Source organism: Heterocephalus glaber, unplaced genomic scaffold (assembly GCF_053883595.1).
Source record: "Heterocephalus glaber isolate CG9 unplaced genomic scaffold, H.glaber_assembly_v1.0 deba00000122, whole genome shotgun sequence".
NCBI classification, from domain to species: Eukaryota; Metazoa; Chordata; class Mammalia; order Rodentia; family Bathyergidae; genus Heterocephalus; species Heterocephalus glaber.
This window is the reverse complement of record NW_028258138.1, coordinates 74,630,166-74,653,092: the sequence shown is the minus strand read 5'-3', so window position 1 is coordinate 74,653,092 and position 22,927 is coordinate 74,630,166. Positions and strand designations below refer to the sequence as shown.

At 41.7% G+C, this 22,927-nt stretch overlaps 1 protein-coding gene and 1 long non-coding RNA gene across 39 annotated transcripts in view; one reads left to right on the top strand and one right to left on the bottom strand.

Annotated features, from left to right (window-relative positions):
• The window catches only part of LOC106009787 (uncharacterized), a 29,205-nt gene extending 23,767 nt beyond the window's left edge, over window positions 1–5,438 (top strand). For all 13 annotated transcript variants that reach the window (XR_015450666.1, XR_015450668.1, XR_015450679.1 and 10 more), the window contains one exon: window positions 499–5,438. This is a non-coding gene — a long non-coding RNA (uncharacterized LOC106009787). The remainder of the gene's footprint in view (window positions 1–498) is intronic.
• The window catches only part of Kalrn (kalirin RhoGEF kinase), a 698,268-nt gene that overhangs the window by 556,607 nt on the left and 118,734 nt on the right, over window positions 1–22,927 (bottom strand). The window lies entirely within an intron of this gene.

Here is a 22,927-nt window from a genome sequence, read left to right as displayed (position 1 = left end):
AATAGTAATTCACTACCTCAATTTGCTTCATGATATCTGTGGGCCAGAGTCATGGAATTTTACAAAAAGTATACCTGTATATGTGCTCAAAAATTTGTGATAAAAGCACTAATAGGATTATGTTTTTACTATATCTTGGATATTGATCACTTCAGTAACAAAATGCTTACCAACTTAGAGACCAAGTAGGGTGGAAACAGAAGAGCCCCTAAAGAGCACCTAGTTCAACCCCCTTCCCTTTACAGAAGGGAAAATAAGCTTGCTAAGCAACTTTCTCCTCAGGTTTTTTTTTGTTTGTTTGTTTGGGTTTTTTTGGTACCGGGGATCAAACTTGGGTCCTTGCGCTTGCGCTTACGCAGCAGGCGATAAAACCACTGAGCTAAATCCCCTGTCTCCTCAGGTTTTACCTGACCGATTCTGTGTCCTCTCCAGTCCTATGCCTTCCCATACTTATTCCCTAAGTATCTGACAACCTTCCCAAATGTTCTTTACTTCTAGGTGTCCCAGGGCAAGAGCCACATAGGGAAGAAGAAATGTGAGCTATCACCATCACCAACTGCTACCAGTCTCCCCCTTAATGATTTCACAAGGGGCCACAGTGTCAAGAGCACAGGGCAGGACCCAACCTAAGGAAGCCGAGGGCCCAGGCTCATTAGGCCCTGCTGGGATACAGAGGTCATACTCTTGTCCCATACCTCACCCTCATCTTCACCTGTCCAGCCACCTATTTGGGAAGCCCCAAATTTGGATGTTCAAAACAAAAAAATCTGTTTTTCTCATGTTATTAGCCAAGGGCTAATAACAGTTACAAATGGAGTTGTAAGTTTCCATTTCTCCTAAAGTCTGACTCTTCAGTTCATGAAAGTTTTTAAAACTCCAAAAAAAAAAAGAAAGAAACTATCAGTGATGCAAAGGAATATAGGGTTGATGGATTTCAGAGAAAAAGGTACCCCAAAGAGCACCCTCCATTTTACAGATATAAGAGAAGTGCAGAGAGGTATTGTGAAAAGGACAAGGTCAGTACCAAAGCAGAGTGGGAACCCAAACTCCTTCCATAACACTAAGCTGCTTCTCGATCATGACTCAAGTAAAAATCACCATCCTAATTTCTGAACTTGGCATTTTTCACAATATGAAATATATAGTAAAAGGTCACTTAATTATAGAACTTTTGCAAAAGAGAACCAAGAGATGGAGGGAGGAGAAGAGACGGGGATAAAAAAGAATTAAGATGTGTTATGTACATGTAGCAACTCCCCATGATAAATGTAATCATTATGTACTGCAAATATGGACTAATAAAAAATATGAAAGAGGAAAAATGGTTTTAAAAAGTCCAAAGTAATCAAATATGGTTTTTGGCACATGGAACTTTATTTTTCAGGGTATTCCTTCAATTAATGAGCTTGCTAGTTACTGCTTCTTCTGATGCATTGATATTTCCATGGGTTTCTAGAAACTGAAAGCTTGCTAAACATAAGTTTTCTATAGGTCAGTAATCCTTGTTTAAGGCATACAGCTCAAGATATAGATCTACATCTTTCTCCAATCTTCAGAAAATGAAAGATATGGAAGCAAGAGATCCAGAAGACAATATCCACTCCCACACTGCAGAAGGCATGGGCAGGAGAGAATCCCCAGCTTATCCTAAAATCAAACACCTAAGAACTTTTTGGATCTATATTTGGAAATACCATTCCAACAGTAAAGGCTTGAAATGTGCTGCTTATTTTAAGGTGTGCCAGGCAAATGTGGCAGCAGTGCCATCTGCATTTATTCTGCTCCCTTTGTGTCCTGTGTCCAAGATTCATGCAGTAGCAATGGCCAACAATGTGGCTATTCTCCATTGTTTAATAAAGTCTTTCCCCTTACTTTCTCCTGGGTGAGTTAGAGGAGATGCATGGATTTTAAATGCCAGCCGAATTTATCTAAAACAGTGGTAAGGGATGTTTCAGCCAAGGTCACCATCCAAACTGGATGCAGCAATAGCTATAAAAACTGACTCTGTTCATATAAATGTGTGTGAAAACACAGTGTTTCCTGCTGCTCAGCATGACCATAGAAGAGGTTGGATTTAAGCTGCACTGTCAGCTGTGAAACCTGTGACAGTCCACAGCAGGGGCAGATATTACAACTGAGTAAACAGAAATAGCAAGTCTTGGTCATGCAGAGGTAGAAACAAATCCTCAAGCATCAAAAAATCAGTCAGATGGCCCACAAACAAGATTACATAAAGGGGAACTTAGGAGAAGAAACACAGAAATTGGAAGAAAACCCAGAACAATCCTGTAGGTGAGAAATATGAGATCCACAGTCAGAGGCCACCCAACTCAAAGGTGATCTTAAAAGAACCAAGCTCATCAGGACAATCTTCAATAGGCCGCCTTCAGCCAGAAGTCTTTGAAATTGTTCCAAGTCCTTCTCAGGATACACTTAGAACTCTACCATTGTTTGAAAGAGAGATAAGAGCTCTCAGACCTGGGTTGTCTTTTGTGGGTAGTTCCATTGCCCATTCAATATCCTCACTTTCAAAAAGTTTGCCGAGAGTGTCTTCTAGGCTTGGGGCTAATGCTCATATGAGACTTTCTGGCCAATGTACACTTTTAGGCACTCCTACTAGGATGCCAGGAGAATTGAGAGCACTTTTTAAAAAAATTCTTCTCATCTCTAAACATCATGTTATCTATGGAGTAAATGTTTTGAATACAGCTAAGGGGATTTTAGGTGATTTGCATTTGTTTCCTGTCTGATCCTGATAAGGATGCTGCAGCTTCAGAACCAGTGGTAATAGGAACTGGGTGCCCAGAGCAGTGCATGGAAGTACTGGTGTTCTCTGCACCATAGGCCTCTCAGTAAGCATATCCATGCAGGAAAATGCACCCAGTCATCTCTGTCCCTCTTAGACATCCCTATGTCATTAGATGGTATTTAGAAGTTATGCTTCTTCTTTACCCTCGGAATAACCTGTGGCAAGGAAGGGTTTCCATCTGTATGAAGGAGGTTCTGTTTTGCTAAAAGAAAGACTATAGTTAGTGCTATGTTCTAGACCATCTTCTCCACTGCGTATAAATCTGACCATAGCCCCTCCAGAGGGCACTAATTGTTTTTCGTGCTCTGAGGGCCTCACCTTAATATTAAGACTGGGTGTTTGACTTTGCCCCTGAGCAAGATTCAATAGAACTCAAATATTATTTTAATACATTATGGAAATATGGCACTGGAACTAAAATAGACTATAGTATTCAGAGTTCAGATAAATTTAAAATTCTTACCTTTGAGTGAGGAGACAACATTCTTTTTCTTTGTGAATCCTAAGTTGAAAGGCCACAAGGAGCTGAGTTCCAAATTCATTCTGACTCCCACACCTTCACACTGGCTTTTACTCCTGCCTCTCCTGAACACATAAGGCCATAAGCTCCTTGTCTGATAATTTCCACAGGCTCCAGACAGTGTCTACTCCACCCAGACTTTTAAGGCTTAGTTAGAAGGACTGGAACTTGTCCTTCAACATATGGAGCAAAATTCAACAAGAAGCAGCCCACAAAGAAGATACTCGATATTTCCTACCCCCTTGGGAAACTGGCTGCCAGACAGAAGCACAAGTAGCCACGATATTTGAAAGCTGTCCCTGGCTCTGCGTGTGACTCAAATCATCTGGCACCATGGCCACTCTGCATTAAACATGTTTTGCATCATTTCAGGGGTGATTTGGAAGAGGCACCATATATGTTCAAATGAACACCAAACTTTAAACACTTAATTTGAGGTGTGCAAGATCTACTTTTTTAGAGTCCTCAGATGAGTGAGATCATGCAGGATTTCTCTTTCCTGGCCTGGCTTATTTATACCTATGGTTCTGACCTTCAAAAGCAGCTTGGAGCTAGAGAAAGGAGAAAATAGGAAGGTGATTATATGAGCCTTGAATGTGGATGCCCTCAGGCCTAGAGCAGAAACGATCTGATCTGGGAGGTGTGTGTATGGCTCTCACTTCAAGAAGCAGCCTTGGTCAGAGAATCATGGTCTGTGATAGCGCAAGACATTTGTGGTGACAGGCATGAAGCCCCACCAGACTCACATGTTCTGTGCTATAGTTGCAAATCTATTCCCACCCTGACCTACTGGGATAGAGAGGAAATCTGAAACCAAAGTTAAGAGAGAAGGAAGAAAGAGTAGTGTCAAGGAGGGAGAATAACTTTGAGAACAGAAGTAGAGCTGTCAAAGTAATCTCAGATCATATGTTGTTAAGCGTAGTTTACAGTTCGTTTCTATGTCAATTATTATGATCTATTTTACCCCTTCCAAGGGGATTTCTAGAATCATCCAAAAGCAGAAACAAAAATACATAGTGTTGAGTCTTGGTAAATGGGGCTAACTCACAACGGTTGCAAATATGTGCATTTACCACGAAGTGTTAATAATTGCTCTGTAACAATGTCAAATTCACACGAATATCAGTTTTGTCAATTATTTTCATTCCTTTTTTACAGCGGTAGAGGGAGGAGGTCTTGCGGGGTTTTTTCTAAATTGTGGTAAAATATGCAGACAATAAAATTTACCTATTTAACCATTTTTAAGTGTACAGTTTAGTATCACTAAATACACTCACACTGGGGGCCAGGGATTTAGCTCAGTGGTTTCGCCACCTGCTGCGCAAGCGCAATGACCCGAGTTCGATCTCCAGTACCAAAAAAACAAAACAAAACAAAACAAATACACTCACACTGTTGTGCAAACATCACCACCATCCATCTCCAGAACTTCTATACCATCCCACACTGAAACCTGCATTACTTTTCACACAGTTGTCTGAGCCTCCCTTAAATCTCCAAGTATTAGGACCATATCTATATTCCTGTTTAGTCCTAGGAAGAACTACAATGTACAATAGTATAAAGCATTTTAAGGTATACAAAATGTTTTAAATTCAATTTCTTGTTTTCATTTTTTGTTTGCTTGCTTGCTTTTACCTCTAGCACCTGCTCCATCTCAATCTTGCTCTTCACCACTGCTGTTCCAGAAATTTTTCTGGGGCACCTGCTTCCATCCCTACCTCCTCCTCATTGAATATCTCCAGGTCTCACTTTAAAATGGGTACATGAACACAGGTCAAAAAGAAATAACGTCAAATTTTCCAGAGAGAGTTTATTATTTAAAATATTCATTTCTTCCCATTCACTCAAGAAGTACTATGGACTCAACTAATTTTCAGCACTGGACTGGAGGTTACAGGGGTTTCTGACCTCAGGGGCTTCACAGAAATGGGCTACTGCACTCTAATGGAGCACAGAAGGTAAAATGTGACTAAATGACTTTAAAAGAGGTAGGAAGCTCAAAAAAGAATCATGTTGGCCAATGCTCAGCAAAGTGTGGCATGAGCTGGATACTCAAAGATAGTCTAGATTTGAGCAGGTGGTGAGTTCAGAACATACAGGGGGCACCTGAGGAGAAATGTGGCATTTTTAAGACTGTGAGGAAACTCCATCTGTCTATCCAGTGGGCTTCATTGCAGAGGCTGGGCTTGATCAGTAGTGAGGTTGTACAGGCATTTATTTTGGATACACACCTAATCATGTAGGGCCTTCAGTCCAGGGAAAGAGGGCCTATTCAGGGTTTCCAAGCAACTGGGGAGTTAGACTAAGTGGTGTTCAGGGAAGCCAGACATGGTTGGGTGTGCATGATAGACTGGGGGAGAGGAAATTTAACAAGTAAGCCTTGGCTAGGAGCTCAGTTAAGAAGACAGGCTTGAGGGCAAAAGCTTAATTTTTCTACTATCAGTGACCCTGTAAAAGCCAAGTGAGTCCCCATCCATTGCCATAACCTTCTATTAAACTCTGCAATCAATACAGCCATCCCAACACAGCTGGAGTGGGGGCCACCCTGGCTAAGCCTCCAAGCCCTCCCTTCCCATTAATGAGACAAATTGCAGAGGGCATTTCAGGAGAGCTTTCAGTGAATTCCAGGAATGGAGATCCTCTTTACACAAAAATCCCACAACAGGGAAAGAGGAGCTCAGGAGTGCTTTGCAAATCAACCCATGAATTCCTCTGGGGGCCTGTCCAGACAGGACAGAATCACCATCTCAATTGAGAGCTGAGTTCAGAGCTTCCCTGCTGCTGGTGCTAGGACCAGTGCTGGCAGAGACCACCAGATAAGTGATTAGGCTGGGTGCTTCCTGAAGGGGTAGACTGTCTTTGTCATAAGGCCCCCATCTGGCTCCTTCTGGTCACCAGACATAAGCCCAGAGGAGGTTGTGACATTCCCCCATCTTCTCCACTATCCTCACTCAGCCACAAACAACCCTGTCTGGGACCTTAAGGAGGAGAGCGGTGGAGGCAGTGAAAAGGGGCAGGTATGAGCTCAGAGAGGGATAGGCAGACCAATATTTGAAGTCCACAGAGCACATCTCTTCCCGTGGGCCACCCCAGGAGAAAGGTGAACAGAAAGGGAACTACAAGGAGTTGGAGAATGGATGACTTCTATGTCTCCCTTCTTAAAAGCACTTTGTGTATTGTTACAGGAAGTGTCACAGGCCCCAGATCCACAGCTCCTGCAGGGAAAGGCAATGGTGGGATTTCCTGAATGCAGTAAGGAAAGAAGAGCAGAGAAGCACATTCTTCACTTTTCTCCATTGCTCAGGAAACTGAAGGCTCATAGAAACAGGCAGTATCCAGGACAGCAGTCCATGGGGAAACTGACCCCCTTTTGGTTGTTCTCCTGTTTGGAGTGATCAATGTAATTTGAAAGACATAACAACTCCACCTCCTCTATTTCAGTACGGGGTGCAAACAGATGATCTATTTGGACTAAAATTAAACTCCCTCTGTGTGCAACTTCTTAATGGTATTTATATATTGAATCTGACTCACACTTCTGATGTGGAAAGGTTTTATTAACATAACTGCTTATCCCAGCCCACTCCCATTGGGATTCGTGGCTCTAGCCCAAAGGACATTTTGGCTGCTTCCATGTTAAATCCTAGCACTGATCAATGTTTCATGACAAGCACATTCACAGACGCCGAGAGAAACTCCTGGCTGTCTCTGGGTAACAATTATGAAGCCAGACTGGAATTGAGAGGCAGCTTTGTCTACATTAACTGGGGTCTGCAGACCCACAGCCTTATCACACCACTGCCTGTGTGATCCACTCAATTGCTTCTTCGGGGACTCAGGTTCTTTGAATATAGGAAGAGACTGCTGGCCCAGCACAGTCCTTCATTCTCTTCCAGTTCTGACTTCCTGTGATTGTACAAGATGTTTAAAAATATCTCCAGGGAGAGAAATCTCACAATATTATTTAGTCATAAGAAGACCAGATTAATGATATCTAATATCTCTCAGTTCCACAAGTTAGTGATTCTATTATACAATGCTTTTTTTAATGTGCACAGATTTTTAAAATTAAATTAAAAATTAAAGCAAACAAGAGTATTTAAAATCTCTGCTTTAAAAGAACCAAAGTGAAAGAGCCTAAAATAAACTCTAGCCATTCAGCATACACTTGTTATTTTAGATGTTTTATTTTCTTGCCCAAATGAATAGAGAAGATCAAAGTTACACAATGTCCTGGGTAGCAAAACCTTGTAATGACTAGGTCTCTTTCCTGATTGAAATAAAACATGACAGTCATTGGGACCTTATACCATAGTCCTAACTTCATGTTCCTGTTTTTGTTTATTTGTAATTAGGCACAGAGGATCCAACATATGGATAGAATTACATGAAAAAGATTGATTTTCTCCTGATAGGGGCCCACTCCATCCTGGGCTTGATGGCAGACCCCTGGGGCAGTGGAAAAGATCTCAGGATACTTAAGGGCACAGGAAGGGCAAGCAGGGCTTCAGCAGGTACACAGATTGGGCATGATACTACCCAAAACCTGCCACCCAAGTTGGAGTCATTCTGGCTAGCAGGATATGGCTTACTTAGGGTAGGATACATGGGCAGAGAGGTGACATTTATCCCAAAATACTCAGCTAACATGGCAAGGAACAGGGATTAGCAACAGTTAAGGTCAGGCAGTCAAGTATTGGTAAGGTTTTTGTCAGGGCTCAAATTTTACTAAAGACTGTCACTTAACACTGTCAGAAGTGAAACGAGACACTTAAGGATTTGAAACAGATCTATATTGGATATTGCTATTCAGAAGGTGGACAGTTGTACTTTTTGAGCAAATGTAAACTTACAAATAAGCTATGGCTCCAAAGAGGTTTGTTTGCTGAATAATGTTTTCCATTTGTAGCATCTCAGACTTTCAGATCAGAACAGGAGAGGGAAGCAGAGGTGAAAGGTAATTCTCTAAACCTAATGGTGCCTGCATCAGGTCCATCCCCTAGTAGGAAGAATTCTGTTCCATCTATCACCCTGCACATGGAAAATGGCTGTATTTAGTTTAAATACATAGTTTAGATTGGACGATGGGCCAGGGATTTAGCTCAGTGGTTCCACCACTTGCCTCACAAGTGCAAGGATCAGAGTTTGATCCCCACTACCAAAAAAAAAAAAGAAAGGTAGATTGGATGGAGCCTGTGGAAAAGGGATGCTCACTCACCTGAGGAACCCCACCCTAGCAGTTCTCAGACCCAGCTGCTTTAGAATCTTAAAAAGTCTGGAAGACTTCAGATTCCAAGAAGCTGCTATACACAAACAACAGGCCTTCCACAGAGTAATTAAAATAAGCAAGAAATTAAATGCTCTTGGTGTATAATTCCTGCGTACTCATATCAGGCAGATGTGATGAACCTCAAAAAATGGGCATGAGGGGCAGGGGATTTAGCTCAATGGTTCCAGTGCCTGCCTCGCAAGCTCAAGGTCCCAAGTTCGATCCCCGGTACCAAAAAAGAAATGGGCATGAGCCAAGGCTATTGCAAAGAACACTTTCCATTACTGTGAGGATAACCAGCATCAGGCAAAGTGGAAATCATTTTCAGATGAATCTCCTGAGAAATTCTATTTAGTCTGAAAGTAAGTATTGCATTCCTTTAAATTCTATTTCTTATGGTATATAAATCTTCTAAAAGAGAGGACAGTTTATCAATTGTCTAGTTAACTATGTGTTCATACTATGACTATATTAAAGTCATTTTACTTGGAGAAGTCCATGGTTCAATCAATTTTATATTTGGAAACTTTCTGGTTCTCTGATCCTGCCCTGGCCTTTCTTGGTCATCCCTGCCTCTGCCAAGGTACTAGCTACTTACCTCATCAAGTCAAACTCAAAATAAATTCCCTGACAGCACCTCCAAATTTTAATGCAAGAAGCAGACCCACACATACATAGTCCCCTGATTTAGGACAAAAATGGCACTATAATGCTGTGGTGAAAGGATGGCCTTTTCAACAAATTTCCTTAAGTCAACTGATGGCAAAGAGGAAGAAAAAGAATCTCCCTCACCATATACAAAAGTCACCTTGAAATGGATTACTAATACAATGTGAAAAGTAAAACAATAAAGTTTTTCATTAAAATAACATAGGACAAAACTTTCTTAAAATAGAATACAGACAGCTCTACCTATAAAAGAAAAAAATGATAAATTAAATTACAATCAATCTATGTTCATCTAAATATACTATAAATAATGTAAAGGGCAGACAGACCATAGACTGGGAGAAGATATTTAAAATGCATAAAGTCTACAAAATACTCATATCCAGAATACATTAAAAAAAAACTTGCTTGGCTGGGGGGATTTAGCTCCGTGGTTCCACCGCCTGTCGCGAAAGCCCAAGGTCCTGAGTTTGATCCCCGGTACCAAAAAAAGAAACAAAAGAACAAAAAAACCCTTGATCTTATCAATTATCAAGGAAGTGGAAGCAGAATGAAAAAGAGGAGGAAGAAGTGAGGGAGAGGGGAACGGGAAAGGGAAGGAGGAGGAAGAGGAAGAGGAGGAGAAGCAAAAGAACTAGAAGAAAAGGAAGGAAGGAGAAAAATAAAGGAGGGAGGAAGGAAGAGAAGGGAAGGGAAGAGAAAGGCAGAAAGGAAGGAGGCAGGATCATAATATGACACTATCATATCCAACAGAAGAACTAAAATGAAAAAGACAAATCATACCAATTAGTGTCAAATACAATAACATGAAGTATCTTACCTGCTCACAGAGGTGTAAGTCATTTAAATAACTTGGGGAACTACTGGGCAGTATTTACTAAAGCTAAACATATTCCTGCCCTCTGGATCAGTGATTCCTCTTAATTGTATAATTCACAAAACTGGGTACATATATTCATCAATTGACATATATGAGTATTCACAGGAACTTTATTCATAATAGCCTCAAGCTGAAAACAACTCAAATACCTTGTAAAGTAAAATGAATAAAACTGTGTCATACTTGGACAGAATATTATACAGCAGTGAAAGTGATACACACCTGTGACACACAACATGGATTAATGTCACATATCTAATGTTGAATGAAAGAAGATACACATAAAAGGGTATATACTTTAGGATTCCATTTCTGTGAAATTTCAAAACAAGTAAATTCATCTATGATGTTGGAAGTCCCAGAGATGGTTCTGCAGAAGAGGAACTAGTGAACAAAGGGGACACCAGAATGCTGGCAATGCTCTGCCAGGTATGTTTACCCTATAAAAACCCATGGGACTAGACATTTAGGACTTTTGAACTTTTTTACATGTATGATATACTTCATTAAAAAGTTCAGAATAAGAAAATATAAATGCAATATAAATTTAAAGGATAAAATCTATGTGGGGAAAAAATATGAAAACTGCCTTGCAAATCCAAACCAGTTAAATGACAGCAAAGTTGATAGCTTCTAATGTTTAGAATATTCTTTTCTAAGACGAAATTTTGCTTTTTTGTCTACTTAGGCTACATGGACCATGTTCAAAAAGAGTTGAAGGCACAGTGTTTTATTGAACATGTACACATTACAGGCTTATAAGTTTTCACTTTTTTCCCATGTTTATATATGGGCTTTTTTAAATGCAGTTTTTCTTGGCTAACATCTTCTAGTGAAGATTAACAACCCTAGTATTTACATAACCAGCAAATAAATTAAGCTGAGCAGAGCACAGTCCATCTAGTCAAGATCTGTAGAAGGCATCAGCCAATGGCTGGAGCTAAGGTCTAATAGCCTTTTGCTGTTTAGAAAGGAAAGATTGGGAACAAGTATCTCAATAATCCAAGCCAAGAAACACAACCATGCTCTTCAGGCAAAAGAGTGGGCCACAGAGACTAAGTCCGCATCTAGTGAAACGAAACCCAGCTGGCCAGAAACAACTGACGCTTCCCTACCCTGGTGTCTGTGCTGGCTGTCAGCCTTTCTGAAAGGGTACAGGACTTTTTCAGGGTACAGGACTGTTCTCTTATGTTTGTATAATGCCTCATGGCTTAAAACGTTTCCTAAACATTAAAATCATCTGAGTCTCATGCTAACCCAGAAAGGACATAGATAAGGTTATTACTGCTATTTTGCTGTTATAACATCTAAGATTCAGACAACTGAAAGACTCTAAAGCCACATGGCTGGAAAGTCACATAACATATACAGAGTATATTTTGGCATACTGCTCTGTCTTCTGTACCATGAGGTCTCCTGGCTTCTTCCTGGGCCACTTGATAAATACACAATCCCAAGAATTGAAGGATATTAGGCTAGGTCTACTAGACATTGGGCAGCAGACAAGCCACCTGCAACAGGCAAGTGTTTACATTGGGATCACACATCAGAGAGGTAAAGGGAGGGGAGCAAGTAGGAGCCAAGATTGGGGCTCATTAGTTGTTGAGTTACCAATGGATGCCGGGGGCTGGCTACCACAGATATGTCATCATCAGCAATGGTGAAAATACTTACCATCTGGGCAGGCTTTCCTAAGGACAGGGAACTGATACCTGTGGTTTTCAGAAATATAAAATACCGTTCTGAAATCCACTCATGAACCAGTAGGCTTAGGTTCTGCTCGGGTATGTGCCCATATTGAGGAGCATAAAGAGCCGGGACTTTGGAGCCCAGGTGACCTGGCTCTGAACTCCAGTTTCAATTTTCATTTAATATGGGCCTCAGAACAAGTTACTCTGCTGCTCTAAGTCTGTCTCCCTGGCCATAAAATGATAATACCTACCCATCAGAATAACTATGGAAATTAATAAAATGAATTCCTGGCATATAGGAAGAAATAAGTCAGTTTTAACTATTTTTTCCAATTTAAAAAAAGATCATTTTCTTTTTGTGAGCTTTTAAAAACATATGACATGAGGACCGGGGATTTAGCTCAGTTGTTCTGGCGCCTGCCTTGGCAAGCGCAAGGCCCCAAGTTCGATCCCCGGTACCAAAAAATAAAAATAAAAAAAAAATATGACATGAACAGTTTGTGTTTTCCTTGTCAACTAGAATGAAATAGAAACATAGTCATTTGAATTCATGCCTTATAATCATACATGAACATATAATAACCTCAGATAGTCTAAGAAATTTGTCCAATTTTTTTTCCTTTTTCCCCTGGAATTAATCTGATTAATTCAGTGCTTGCTTCACTTCCTGGAACAGAAACCGCAATAATCTTCTCCTTGATTTCAATAATTGATTAACATGAAAAAAATTGTCACCTATAGTCAGGATCCAGCTCCCATAATTATTTTCTCTAGGACTGATGTTGCCAAATACTGCCTGAAAGAAAATAGGAAGAGTATCTGATTTCCAGGTTAACTTCAGATGTTCTCCTGGGCAGATTCCACAGGTTACACAGAGAGGCTAAGAACACAGTTGTTATATCTGGCTGTCTATGACTTTCCTTTTAAGAAACAAATACACAATAACTACTTTGAAGATAACAATACTCAGTGTGTATTAACTACTGTGTAGTAATAACTATTATTGTTCTTTTTTTGTTTTATTTTTTCATAAAATAAAAAATAAATGAAATTTTTTAAATGCACATACAGTCTTGTCAGGCTATTGGTATTCTTTCATGAAAAGGTTTTACTATTGTGTCTAATTCCATTAATACTCCGTACTCCCTACTGGTCACCCTTTCCAATTGTCCTATTTCTGTCCATGACTGTGTGTTCTTAGAACCTTAGAAAAAAGAAACTGGAAGAGACTTCCATTAAAGCTTTCTGCCCTCATATATTACAAAAAAAAGGGCAGAGATCATTTCCACGGCTTTCCTAATGGTCTGCTACTAACCAAACACTTCAAGTATAGGGGAGGCAACTACTTCCCCACTCCCCTGTAGCTTCCATACATCTGGCTTGGAAATTTCCCTTTATGTCCTTCCCCTACTCACTACTCCTAGCTCCGCCCTCTGGAGCAACAGATAGATAACCCTATCCCTCCTTCACCCTTGAGGCCAGCAACATAGAGAAAGCAACCATTATGCTTATATACATTATTTTAGGCTCTAAATCAAATATTCAAGCCAAAAGACATTTCTTGAAGACTAAGAATGTGCCTCATACTGTTTTATATACTAAGACAGGGGAATAAATAACACATAATATCTACAGACAAGAATGAGAACTTCTGGATGTGACCTGGCTTCAGGACCAATCACTCTCTACAGATACACCATGGCTCATTGACACTTCTCTTAAAATGTAGTATCCAGAATATGGGAGCAAAAACGGATGGGTGAGTCTGTGTACTACATAGTCAATTTCTGTTTTAATATGATATTTCAGTTGTGCAAGATGTTAACAGCAGGGGATCCTGTATAAAGGGACCTGTATACACAGGACCTACCTGTATGTTTCTTTGCAACTTCTTACGAATCAGTAATTACTTGAAAAATTAAAAATTAAAAATACAGATGGATGAGATGCCACTGACAAAAGCTGCTGACAGAATGGCTCAAAGTTTAATGAAAGGCCTAACTATAAAGTAGGAGGAATCCACTTACTCTAGTACTTCTGGAAGCAGAGAGAAACCGAAGGCAGGAACTGCAAGACAAAGGCTCAAGTCCCTCCCTTTAAGTAAGCTCCTTGAATCTGAACCTATCTACAGGGCCTGTTCCTCATTCCATCCAGTTCTGGAATGTCTGGATGAGCAGAGCCTATTATGTGTGCTCCCTGTCACCTGGAAAGGTTACACAGGTGGAGATTAAGCCAGCAGGCTTGAAAATCCAACACATCTTGCTCTAAAATTCAAACTCACCACTACTAGCCATGTTATCCTGAGCATGTTAATAGACCAAGCATGATTTGTGCCCTCTTCAAGCTCCTCCAAAATGGCAATAGCAACAAGAACTACCATCACAGGGCTCTGAGAGGGGCCAATGAAATAAAATAATTCATATAAACCACATTGGAAGTTCCAGCATCCACCAAAATGTTTCTAGCCATAGATCCTCATGCACAAATAAGGTCTAGGTTTCCAGGACACACTTATTCCCTTTCCAGTATCAGATCATCTGTTCTTTTCCTACCTTCTGGTACCTTCCCAGCCTGCCAGGATATCTCCGATTTTCAAGTATTCCCGCCCAGTGCTTCTCAAACCATCTGCAGTGAATGACCAGTTTTGCAATTTTATTCTTTTGTCATTGCAATCCATCTAGACCAGCAGTGGCAAACCTATGGCATGCATGCCACAGCGGGCTATTTGTTATTACTGAAAGATCTAAAAGGTTCGCAATCACTGATCTAGGCTAATATTTAGGGAAATACAATACCAACTAGTACAGAAATACAATTTTAAAGACAAAATACACATCCTAATTTTTTTTAATTTTTACATTCAGCAGACATAAAATTATCCTGGCAAAGTTCTATAAAGTTTCTAAAATGTGTCCCTTCCATTTCTATCCTTATCGCTGACTGGCAACAAAGATTTGGCAGAGCCTTGCTGGGATACTTCCTTTCTTCCAGCTCCTAACAATCTTATAGTCACACAACCAAGTACTTAAGGTCTCCAGGATTTTTCTGGGTTTTTGCATATTCATTTTAATTCCTCAGCTAGTTCGCACATTCTCTTGAGATAGGAAGGTAGGGCATGGCCAAAGCTGGCTGGGAAAGGAGGTGTGACAATATTCCAGGACACATGCACAGAACAGTTCCCAATATCCTGCACATGGACTCCTCACGAGAACACAAGTAGATTTTTGATAGGATACCCTAGACCTGATATCATCCTGACAAGTGAGTGATACAAAAAGGACAATCCACCTTGAATTTCTGCCACTGTGTTCTCTTGACTGTGGCCTGCCCCCATGCTGTAGGGTGTACTACTTTTTCTACTTTTACTTGGCACAGACTCGCACTGCAGAACCTGTTTCTTTCTCTACTTTTAATAAAACTTTACTATTATTTGTGCTTGTCTTGGCCAATTCTTTGCTCAGAACAGAAAGAACCTGGAAACCACCTCCAGAAGGAGGATCTAGCACCCTAAAACCCAGTAACATTCTGATTGCCAGGATCACATCCATTGTTCCTCACACCAGACAAGATGCCTCATGGGGCTTCATTCCTTGCTGATAATCAAAGTATTTAAACAGGCATATTATTTATTTTATCTTTTCATGATTTAGATAACTTGATCATACATTCACCAAAACCTGCTTGATGAGAACATTTTGTCCCTTAGGATCCCTCCTTGTTCACCTCAGTCACATCTCTTCCTGTATGTCATTTTCACTACCTGCTTCATCTCCACTTAACCAAAATGCACCAGATACAATCACTGTTTCTCTTCCACTAAGGGAGAAAACAGGAAAAATCACAGAAAATCTCATTCATCAGAAAAGCTGGCTTCTGGCTAAACATTCAAGGAAACATCAATTTACCTCCCGGGGATAACGTTAGTCTTATGTCTGTGTCTAACACTGGAGAGCCGTTCAATAAGTGTTTGTGTGAAGTGGATAAAGAGTGCCAGCTATGTCACAATGGCTGCAAGTCACACCATCCATCACGTCACTCATAAGTTAAGGACACTCATGATGAAAATGGGGAGACGAGTGGCATTTTCATAGAAAGAAAACTCAGGGGTCTCTTAGATCAGTTGCTGTCTACCCTGGCTGAATGATGGGATCACCTGGGAACCTTAAAAAACCACTCACACCTGCATCTCAAACTGAGAAAATGTTTTTTGCAATCAGGGTAAAGCCTGGGCATCCACATTTTTTATATTCCATAGGAAATTCCAATGTGTGGCCAAGATGAAAAGCCACTGATTTAGCACATCTTTTCATCCATACTGGTATTTAGCAGAGCTCCTTAAAATGCTGAGTAGATAAATGAATTGATCAATAGATGAGAATAAGTCTGGGAAAATGTGAAAATGGTCTTGCTCCTTTCTCCTCAGACCCCTCACCTCCAGCTGCTTCACATTTTTTTCCCATGGGCCACCCTTAAGCTCTAGCCAGCAAGCATCCGTCTTCCATCCTCTTGCTGATAAGAAGGCTTGTTTCTCCCCTGCAACACAGGTCTCTCAGAAAGCACTAACTTAGCTCATTCTCACCTTTAGCAGGCAAGAAACTCTTGGGCTTTCTCAAATACATACACGGAAGGCTCCAAAAACCCCACTGGTTCAGCTCATTCAGGATAGGAACACTTTATCTCATCTATTCTGTTTATTTAATGGTTGCTCTTTCATTGCTTTTCTGGTGGTCCATGAATCCAGGATGCTAGCTAGCTCAGACTGCAGACTTACAGAGGACAGAGGCCTAAGAACACTACATACAATGTGAATGGTTCCTAAAAAGTCTGGAAAATGGATGCTATACAGGTAATGCTGAAGGACAGAGGGTCAGGGAAGAATGGAGGGAAAAAAGGATGAAGTGGTATGCAGGCCTAGAAGGGAAATGAGATGCCAGAAGTGCACTAAGGGCAGGTACAGGTGACACACAGGATTAAGGAGTGTCCACTGCCCTGTCCCAAAGGCTGGAGAATGGCTTTTAAACTCTAAATTCCCTACCAGGTACTTCCCTACCAGGGCTGCCCAAGCTTCTGACCTCTGACTGCTTCCTTGACTGCTGCTGCTGCTATTTTTTGCTGTTAGAGGCCCTACCCAGACCCTCTCCAGCCTGTTTTCATGACCCCAACGAGCAAATGAACTTATTATTCTCCCTATGCACCCCAGACCTCCCACTCCTTGAGGCATATGCTGAGTCAATCTAGATGCTATTTGGGGATGTTTGGAAAGAGATGAACACAGGGCAGCTGGGGAGACAGTTGTAAAATTCAACACTTATTTTCTTAAGACAGAAAAAGGTGGAAAAAGGAAAAATATTAGGTCCATAGAAGATACTCTCAAAATAGACACTCCTCAGGTTTTGCCTTCCTGGTCATCTAATATAGCTTCTAATTGTTCGGATTATTCTGTTCTCAATGGAAAATTGCTTTTTTATTTATTTAAGAATTATACCCCACTTTCAAATAGAATTCAAAGCCACAGTTTTACTCATTGAACACATACACATTAGAGCTTTTTAGTCTTCACTGGAAGCTTTCAGAACATTAAAATTGTTAAATTTTTACTTGGTTTACTTCTATTTTGTTTTCCATGCATGCCTGTGTATTGATGGCTTCCTATCATTGGTATTAAATGGGATGCTTCTGTTTCTCCACTGAAAGAGAAAAAGAAAATACACTATTTGGGCAGCCTGCTTCCTAGTGCTGTGTTAGGCTCTATCTGGACTGCCTCTCCTACAATTCTTACAACCCATGAGCTAAGTTACAGGACAGACTCAGGATCACACAGCTTGCACACAGGGAAGCTGGAATTCACACCTAGGATTCTATGACTTCAAAACTCACAGGGGGCCTGGGGATTTAGCTCAGTGGTGCCCCTGCCTGCCTTGCAAGCACAAGGTCCTGAGTTCGATCCCTGGTACCAAAAAAACCAACAAACAAAAAACAAAAAACTCACAGGGGTTCATCTCACCCTAAAAGTCCACCTCATATTCCTACCACCAAAAAGAATACTCTGCCCCCAGATTTTTGGACTACTTTCTTCCCAAGGCAGGAATTATGAAGCCCCATTAGACTGGTACCTCCCAATGGGCTTGATAAACTGTGTAGATTGCCTGAACCACCAGCTCTGAGAGGAAAAAAGGGAAACAGATTCACCATCCACGTGGAGGTGAAATGTGAAGATATATGTGCCTTCTCTTGCTACATCAGCTTCTTAGGTGGCTGGGGAAAGGGGAAAGGGGGAGGAATCCAGCCCAGCAAGGGGAATTATGGACTATCTTAGAGTCCCCTAAGGACACTTCCTATTCCTGGAACCTCTCACCTCTCAGCTGTAGGGATTCAGAGAAAATGATTCATTCATTCATTATCCAATTGTCATTCAATGAACACCTATTACGTGCCTCGTACTAAAGACTAAACTAGGTGCTTGGATAGAAAAGCAAGCAAAACAGTTTTCATCCTCATAAAGCCAGCTGATACGGGAGAATAAGGCTGGGGTTCAGAGGCACTTTTAGGGTACTGGGACCTCCTGACATACCACCTTAAATTTAGAGTGGAGGCATTTTTGTGGGAGGAGGAGTAAAGGAAACCAACTGGTTGCTATGCAACCATGATGATTTATTCTTAGCTGGAGCAGTGAGAGCAGCAGGGCGCAGGGAGTGGGTAGGGGGTGGAGACAGGAACGGGGTAGGCTGGAGGAGGACAGAGTGGGAGGCAAAGTGGTACACAGCAGCACCAAAGCTACACACATAGGCCTCACCCCATGGAGCCCTCACAAATGGACACTTCACAGCATCATGTCCTCCAGAGGCAGTAGAATATTGTGGGGACAGCCTAAGGAACCACTGAAAAACCCTTGTGCCTGGGCTTGAAATTAACCTCCAGGCATTATAACCAGACTAAATAGCAAAAAGGGACAAAGATTAGCACAAAGGTTGAACATAACAGTCCCCCAGGGGAGGAGGACTCACACACATAGATCCAAGTATTTACTAAGCCCCTCCTCCATGTTCATTCAGCACCCCACAGGATGCAGTGGGGTGGCAACTAGGAGTGCACATGGTGGGGGTGCAGAGGGGACAGCACAGGAGCTGACAGATGCCTGCCTGCAACCCTGTTCTGAATGTGAGACTGGCTTAGCTCTCACTCACACTGGGAAACTCCTCACAAGTCATTCCACATCTCTAGGCCTCAGGTGCCTAACCCCTAAACTGAGAAGCCTCCACTAAGCAAAACTTCCATTTCTGACACACAGCATCTCTGATGTTACAGACACTGCAAGGCTTCAGTGAGGGCAGAGTTGGACACCAAGTGGAATACTTGGGAAGAGCTGCATGGAAGAGGGAGGATTTTGAGCACATGTGTGGGGAGACATAGGAGACTAATGTTTGCTGAGGGTCTATGATGTACATTTACCTACTGAGAAAAGGTAGTTTCCTGTTTTCAGAGTTGAAAAAGCCAAGCCTCGTGGAGGCTAGATAACTTGCTCAAAGCCACACAGCAGATTCAAACACAGACCCAACTGGCCCAAAGGTGTGCATGTTCCACTGGCCCACACTGCTTCTCTGAGATGGGGAGATTGGGTAGGAAAGGGGGTGTGAGCAGGAGTGGGGGAGCAGCATAGGCAAAGATACTAACCAGGTGAAAAATAGCCAGGATCAACAAAGGAAGATTCCTAGGCTGAGGACCGGCTGTGACTCAGAGAAGGGTATGGTGAGCAGAAAGAATGAGAACCAGGCAATCACTAACCAACACCCTTTATAAGAAAAGACAATGGTATATAAAATGGTCTTTGTCCTGAATACATTTGTAACCAGTGAGATAAATCTGAAAATTAGTGAGATACTACAAAAAGATAAATCATAATACAGTTTAAATGGGTGAACAGTTGCTTCTGAAGCAGTCCCCAGAGTCCCCAGGGGAGTCCTAGGGGTTAGATCTGGGCCTTAAAGCTTTCAACCAGAGGACAAGCAGGAAAATGGGAAGTAAGGAAAGGACATTTGGGAAAGAAAATGTCTCATCCAGAAGAACACATAGGCTCTGTGGAACACCACCTTGCTTAGAAGAGACAGTTCATGGGAAAGAGTTTAGGAAAGATGGGTTAGGTGAGAGCAGAGCACCTTGGTTGATGGATGAGGACTCTGATCTTTAACCAGAGGCCATGAAAATGCCTGGACTGGTTTGAGGTAAGCAGAGATGTAAGTAAAAGAGTAGTTTAAGTAAAGGAAACCAGCAGGGCTCAGAGAGCCAGCAATAGAACAAGTGGGTGTGGGATTAAGATAGTCTGAACTAGGAGATGACACCGGGTGTGAGGATGGGCTGGTTTCTGGGTATTTCAAGGACAAACAAACAAGTCCTGATGTCTAGGGAGCTGGAGATGGGCAACCCAACCCAAGCTTCAAACCAAGAGTATGATGCCATTATCAGAACCAGAGAAAACCAGCAACCCTGAACAGGAGGAGAAAAAATGGTAATGAATGTAGATTAGCTCCATTTTACACATTCTGATTAAGGCTCCTCTAGGACATCCAAATGAAATGATCATAAGCCATAAACTCAAGAAAAGGAAACTAAGGCCAGAGGAAAGGAAGATAAGGTCACCCAGGGTGAGATCAGCCCTTCTCTGCTCCTTAAATCCCTTGGGAGGGCAGAATAGCTGCTCCATGAATTAAAAGCTGTATGTCCTCATAAAGGAAGTTACAGAAGGACAGAAACAGAATCCCTGAGCCAACACTTAATTATTCCCATGTAGAGTAAGTGAGGCTTTCAGAGTCAAATCTAGGAGAATGGGTTCTACCTCCTCCCAGCAGGAATCTCTTCTGTACTCTAGCACAGGGTCATCTGCTTTTGCCAGGGATAAAGAATCACAGGGGTGCCAGGATTTAGCTCAGTGGTTCTGCCACCTGCCTCATAAGCGCAAGGACCCAAGTTCGATCCCCAGTATCAAAAAAAAAAAAAATCACAGGGGACCTCACCCAGCTTCTTATATAGAGATAGGGATAAGATTTTGAAGTTAAAAAAAAAAAAAAAAAGAGAGAATCACCGTTGTTCCAATCTGAGTGAACGTGGGCAAACAGCCCAACCTCCCTAAAAAGTAAACAAGACAAATGCCAAATGACTGGCACACAGATAGTGTCATTGAAATGCAGGGCATATAGATGTTGTCAGTTATATGTCAATCACCCTCTGCCCCACCTCAGAGCAAGACTTTCCATTACTGTTCAGTTCTCATTGATACAGTTTGTCCATTAACATCTGCTCACAAGGCTTAGTTAAATTCTCTCAGACAGTGCAAAACAAAAAGTAAGTTTCCCCTTCCATCAGTTAAATGTAGACCATACAAGGTATACTCAAAATATACAATAACTAGTTTTTTATAAGGATAATCAAAAATACAGTGAATGTTTCTGCCAAGCACCCTCCAGCAGAAAGGAAGGCTCATAAAAATATTACAGTGTGTCTTTGTCCTCTTTACTCACTGGATCTGGCACTGTGTGACTTCTGGCTCTTCTTCAAAGTCAAAATGACTAATAGGTAAGCATTTTAAAACTATCCAGGACACAGAGGCAGCCATGAAGGCATAACTAAAGACACCTACGAAAGAGGACTTCCAGAACTGCTTCAGAAAGTGGCAAGAATGATAGGATAACTGTGTTCAAAGCAAGGGGGAATAGTCTGAGGGCAATTAATGGCAATATGTCTTTTACTGCAATAAAATTTTAAAAGTTTAAACATTCCCTGTAGTTTTTTTTTTCCTTAATAGTTTTTTATCACACCACATATTTTCCCTGAAGCTGGGTTTGGGGCACCTTGAACTGAATTCTCTCCTTAAGATAAGGTCTGACAAGGATAGAGAAGAATTCTGTAATTACAGCCCAAACCCCCAAAATATCACCTCTACCTCCCTGTCAGTGGCAGTTAAAATTCCACCATTAGAGATTTACTTCTTTAGCTTAACATACTTCTTTTAAATTACAAAGTCTTCTATGAGGAATAATCCATTGAGCTGTTACCAATCATGAGTACAAGAATATGCATTACTTTATCAGCTCCCTGCAGGAGCAAGGGTTTTAGTGCTTTAGAGAGGAAAAGAGAAGGAGGACATTTTAAAACTGGAATCACTGGTTCTATTTTGGTAGGCCATTAAAGTAAGAGACCAGAGGGGCAAAGGGACCTAGAAAAGTAAGCTTCACAGCTTCACCAGGGATCAGCCCTGATCACCAGATAAGAGGGGCCACAGAAGAGATAACCCTGCTGGCTAGAACCACCATGTGACATGAGACCTCTGGGCTACATACAACATGGGACTTGGTGGGGAGGACATCCCAGACAGCATCACCAAGTACCACATAAAGGCCATTTCTTTCTCCTAAGAGGACAAATTAAGAGAGATGAAGGTGTGCCATGAGAGCCTGAAGTCGGAACCAGAAAGTACTTCCACACAATGCAGAAACTCCCTACTGCCCATTGGAGCTTTCTTCCTAGCCCCACAGTCTCCAGGCTGTTTCTTCAAAGATTACCACAATCTCCTAATACCCAAACACCAGGGTTCAACCTCACCTCCCCAATCCTCAGCTATGATGCCCTCCTCCCTCAAAAACCCCACATGAAGGAACCCCAGGTACCCCGGCTCCTCTGCTATGTCCCCAACCCCTCCTGCCACCCTCCTCATTGTGTGCTGAAGCTCTCCTCCTTGCACACACCCTCCTCTTCCCTCACAAGGCACAGGGACCACTGCTCAGCAATGTGCAGCAAAGCAGGAGGAGTGGTTCAGAAAATTCTCTGCAATATAGGGCCTGGCACACACTGGTGCATAATGAACTGCAGATAGAATAAAGGAAGCTAATGCATTAAGAAGGGGGCCTCAGAGTGACTCAAGAGGATCACGCCACAGGAGCCATGGAAGGCACAGTGCTTCATTCTGTTTCTGAAGGTGTTCATTTACTCAACATATGCACCCTGACTCTGGTACAACAGCACCAGGTCGGTGTGTTCTCTCTAGAGAACAACTCAAAGGGAGTGTCACCAACCTCTGAGTCCCTCTGCTTCCTCA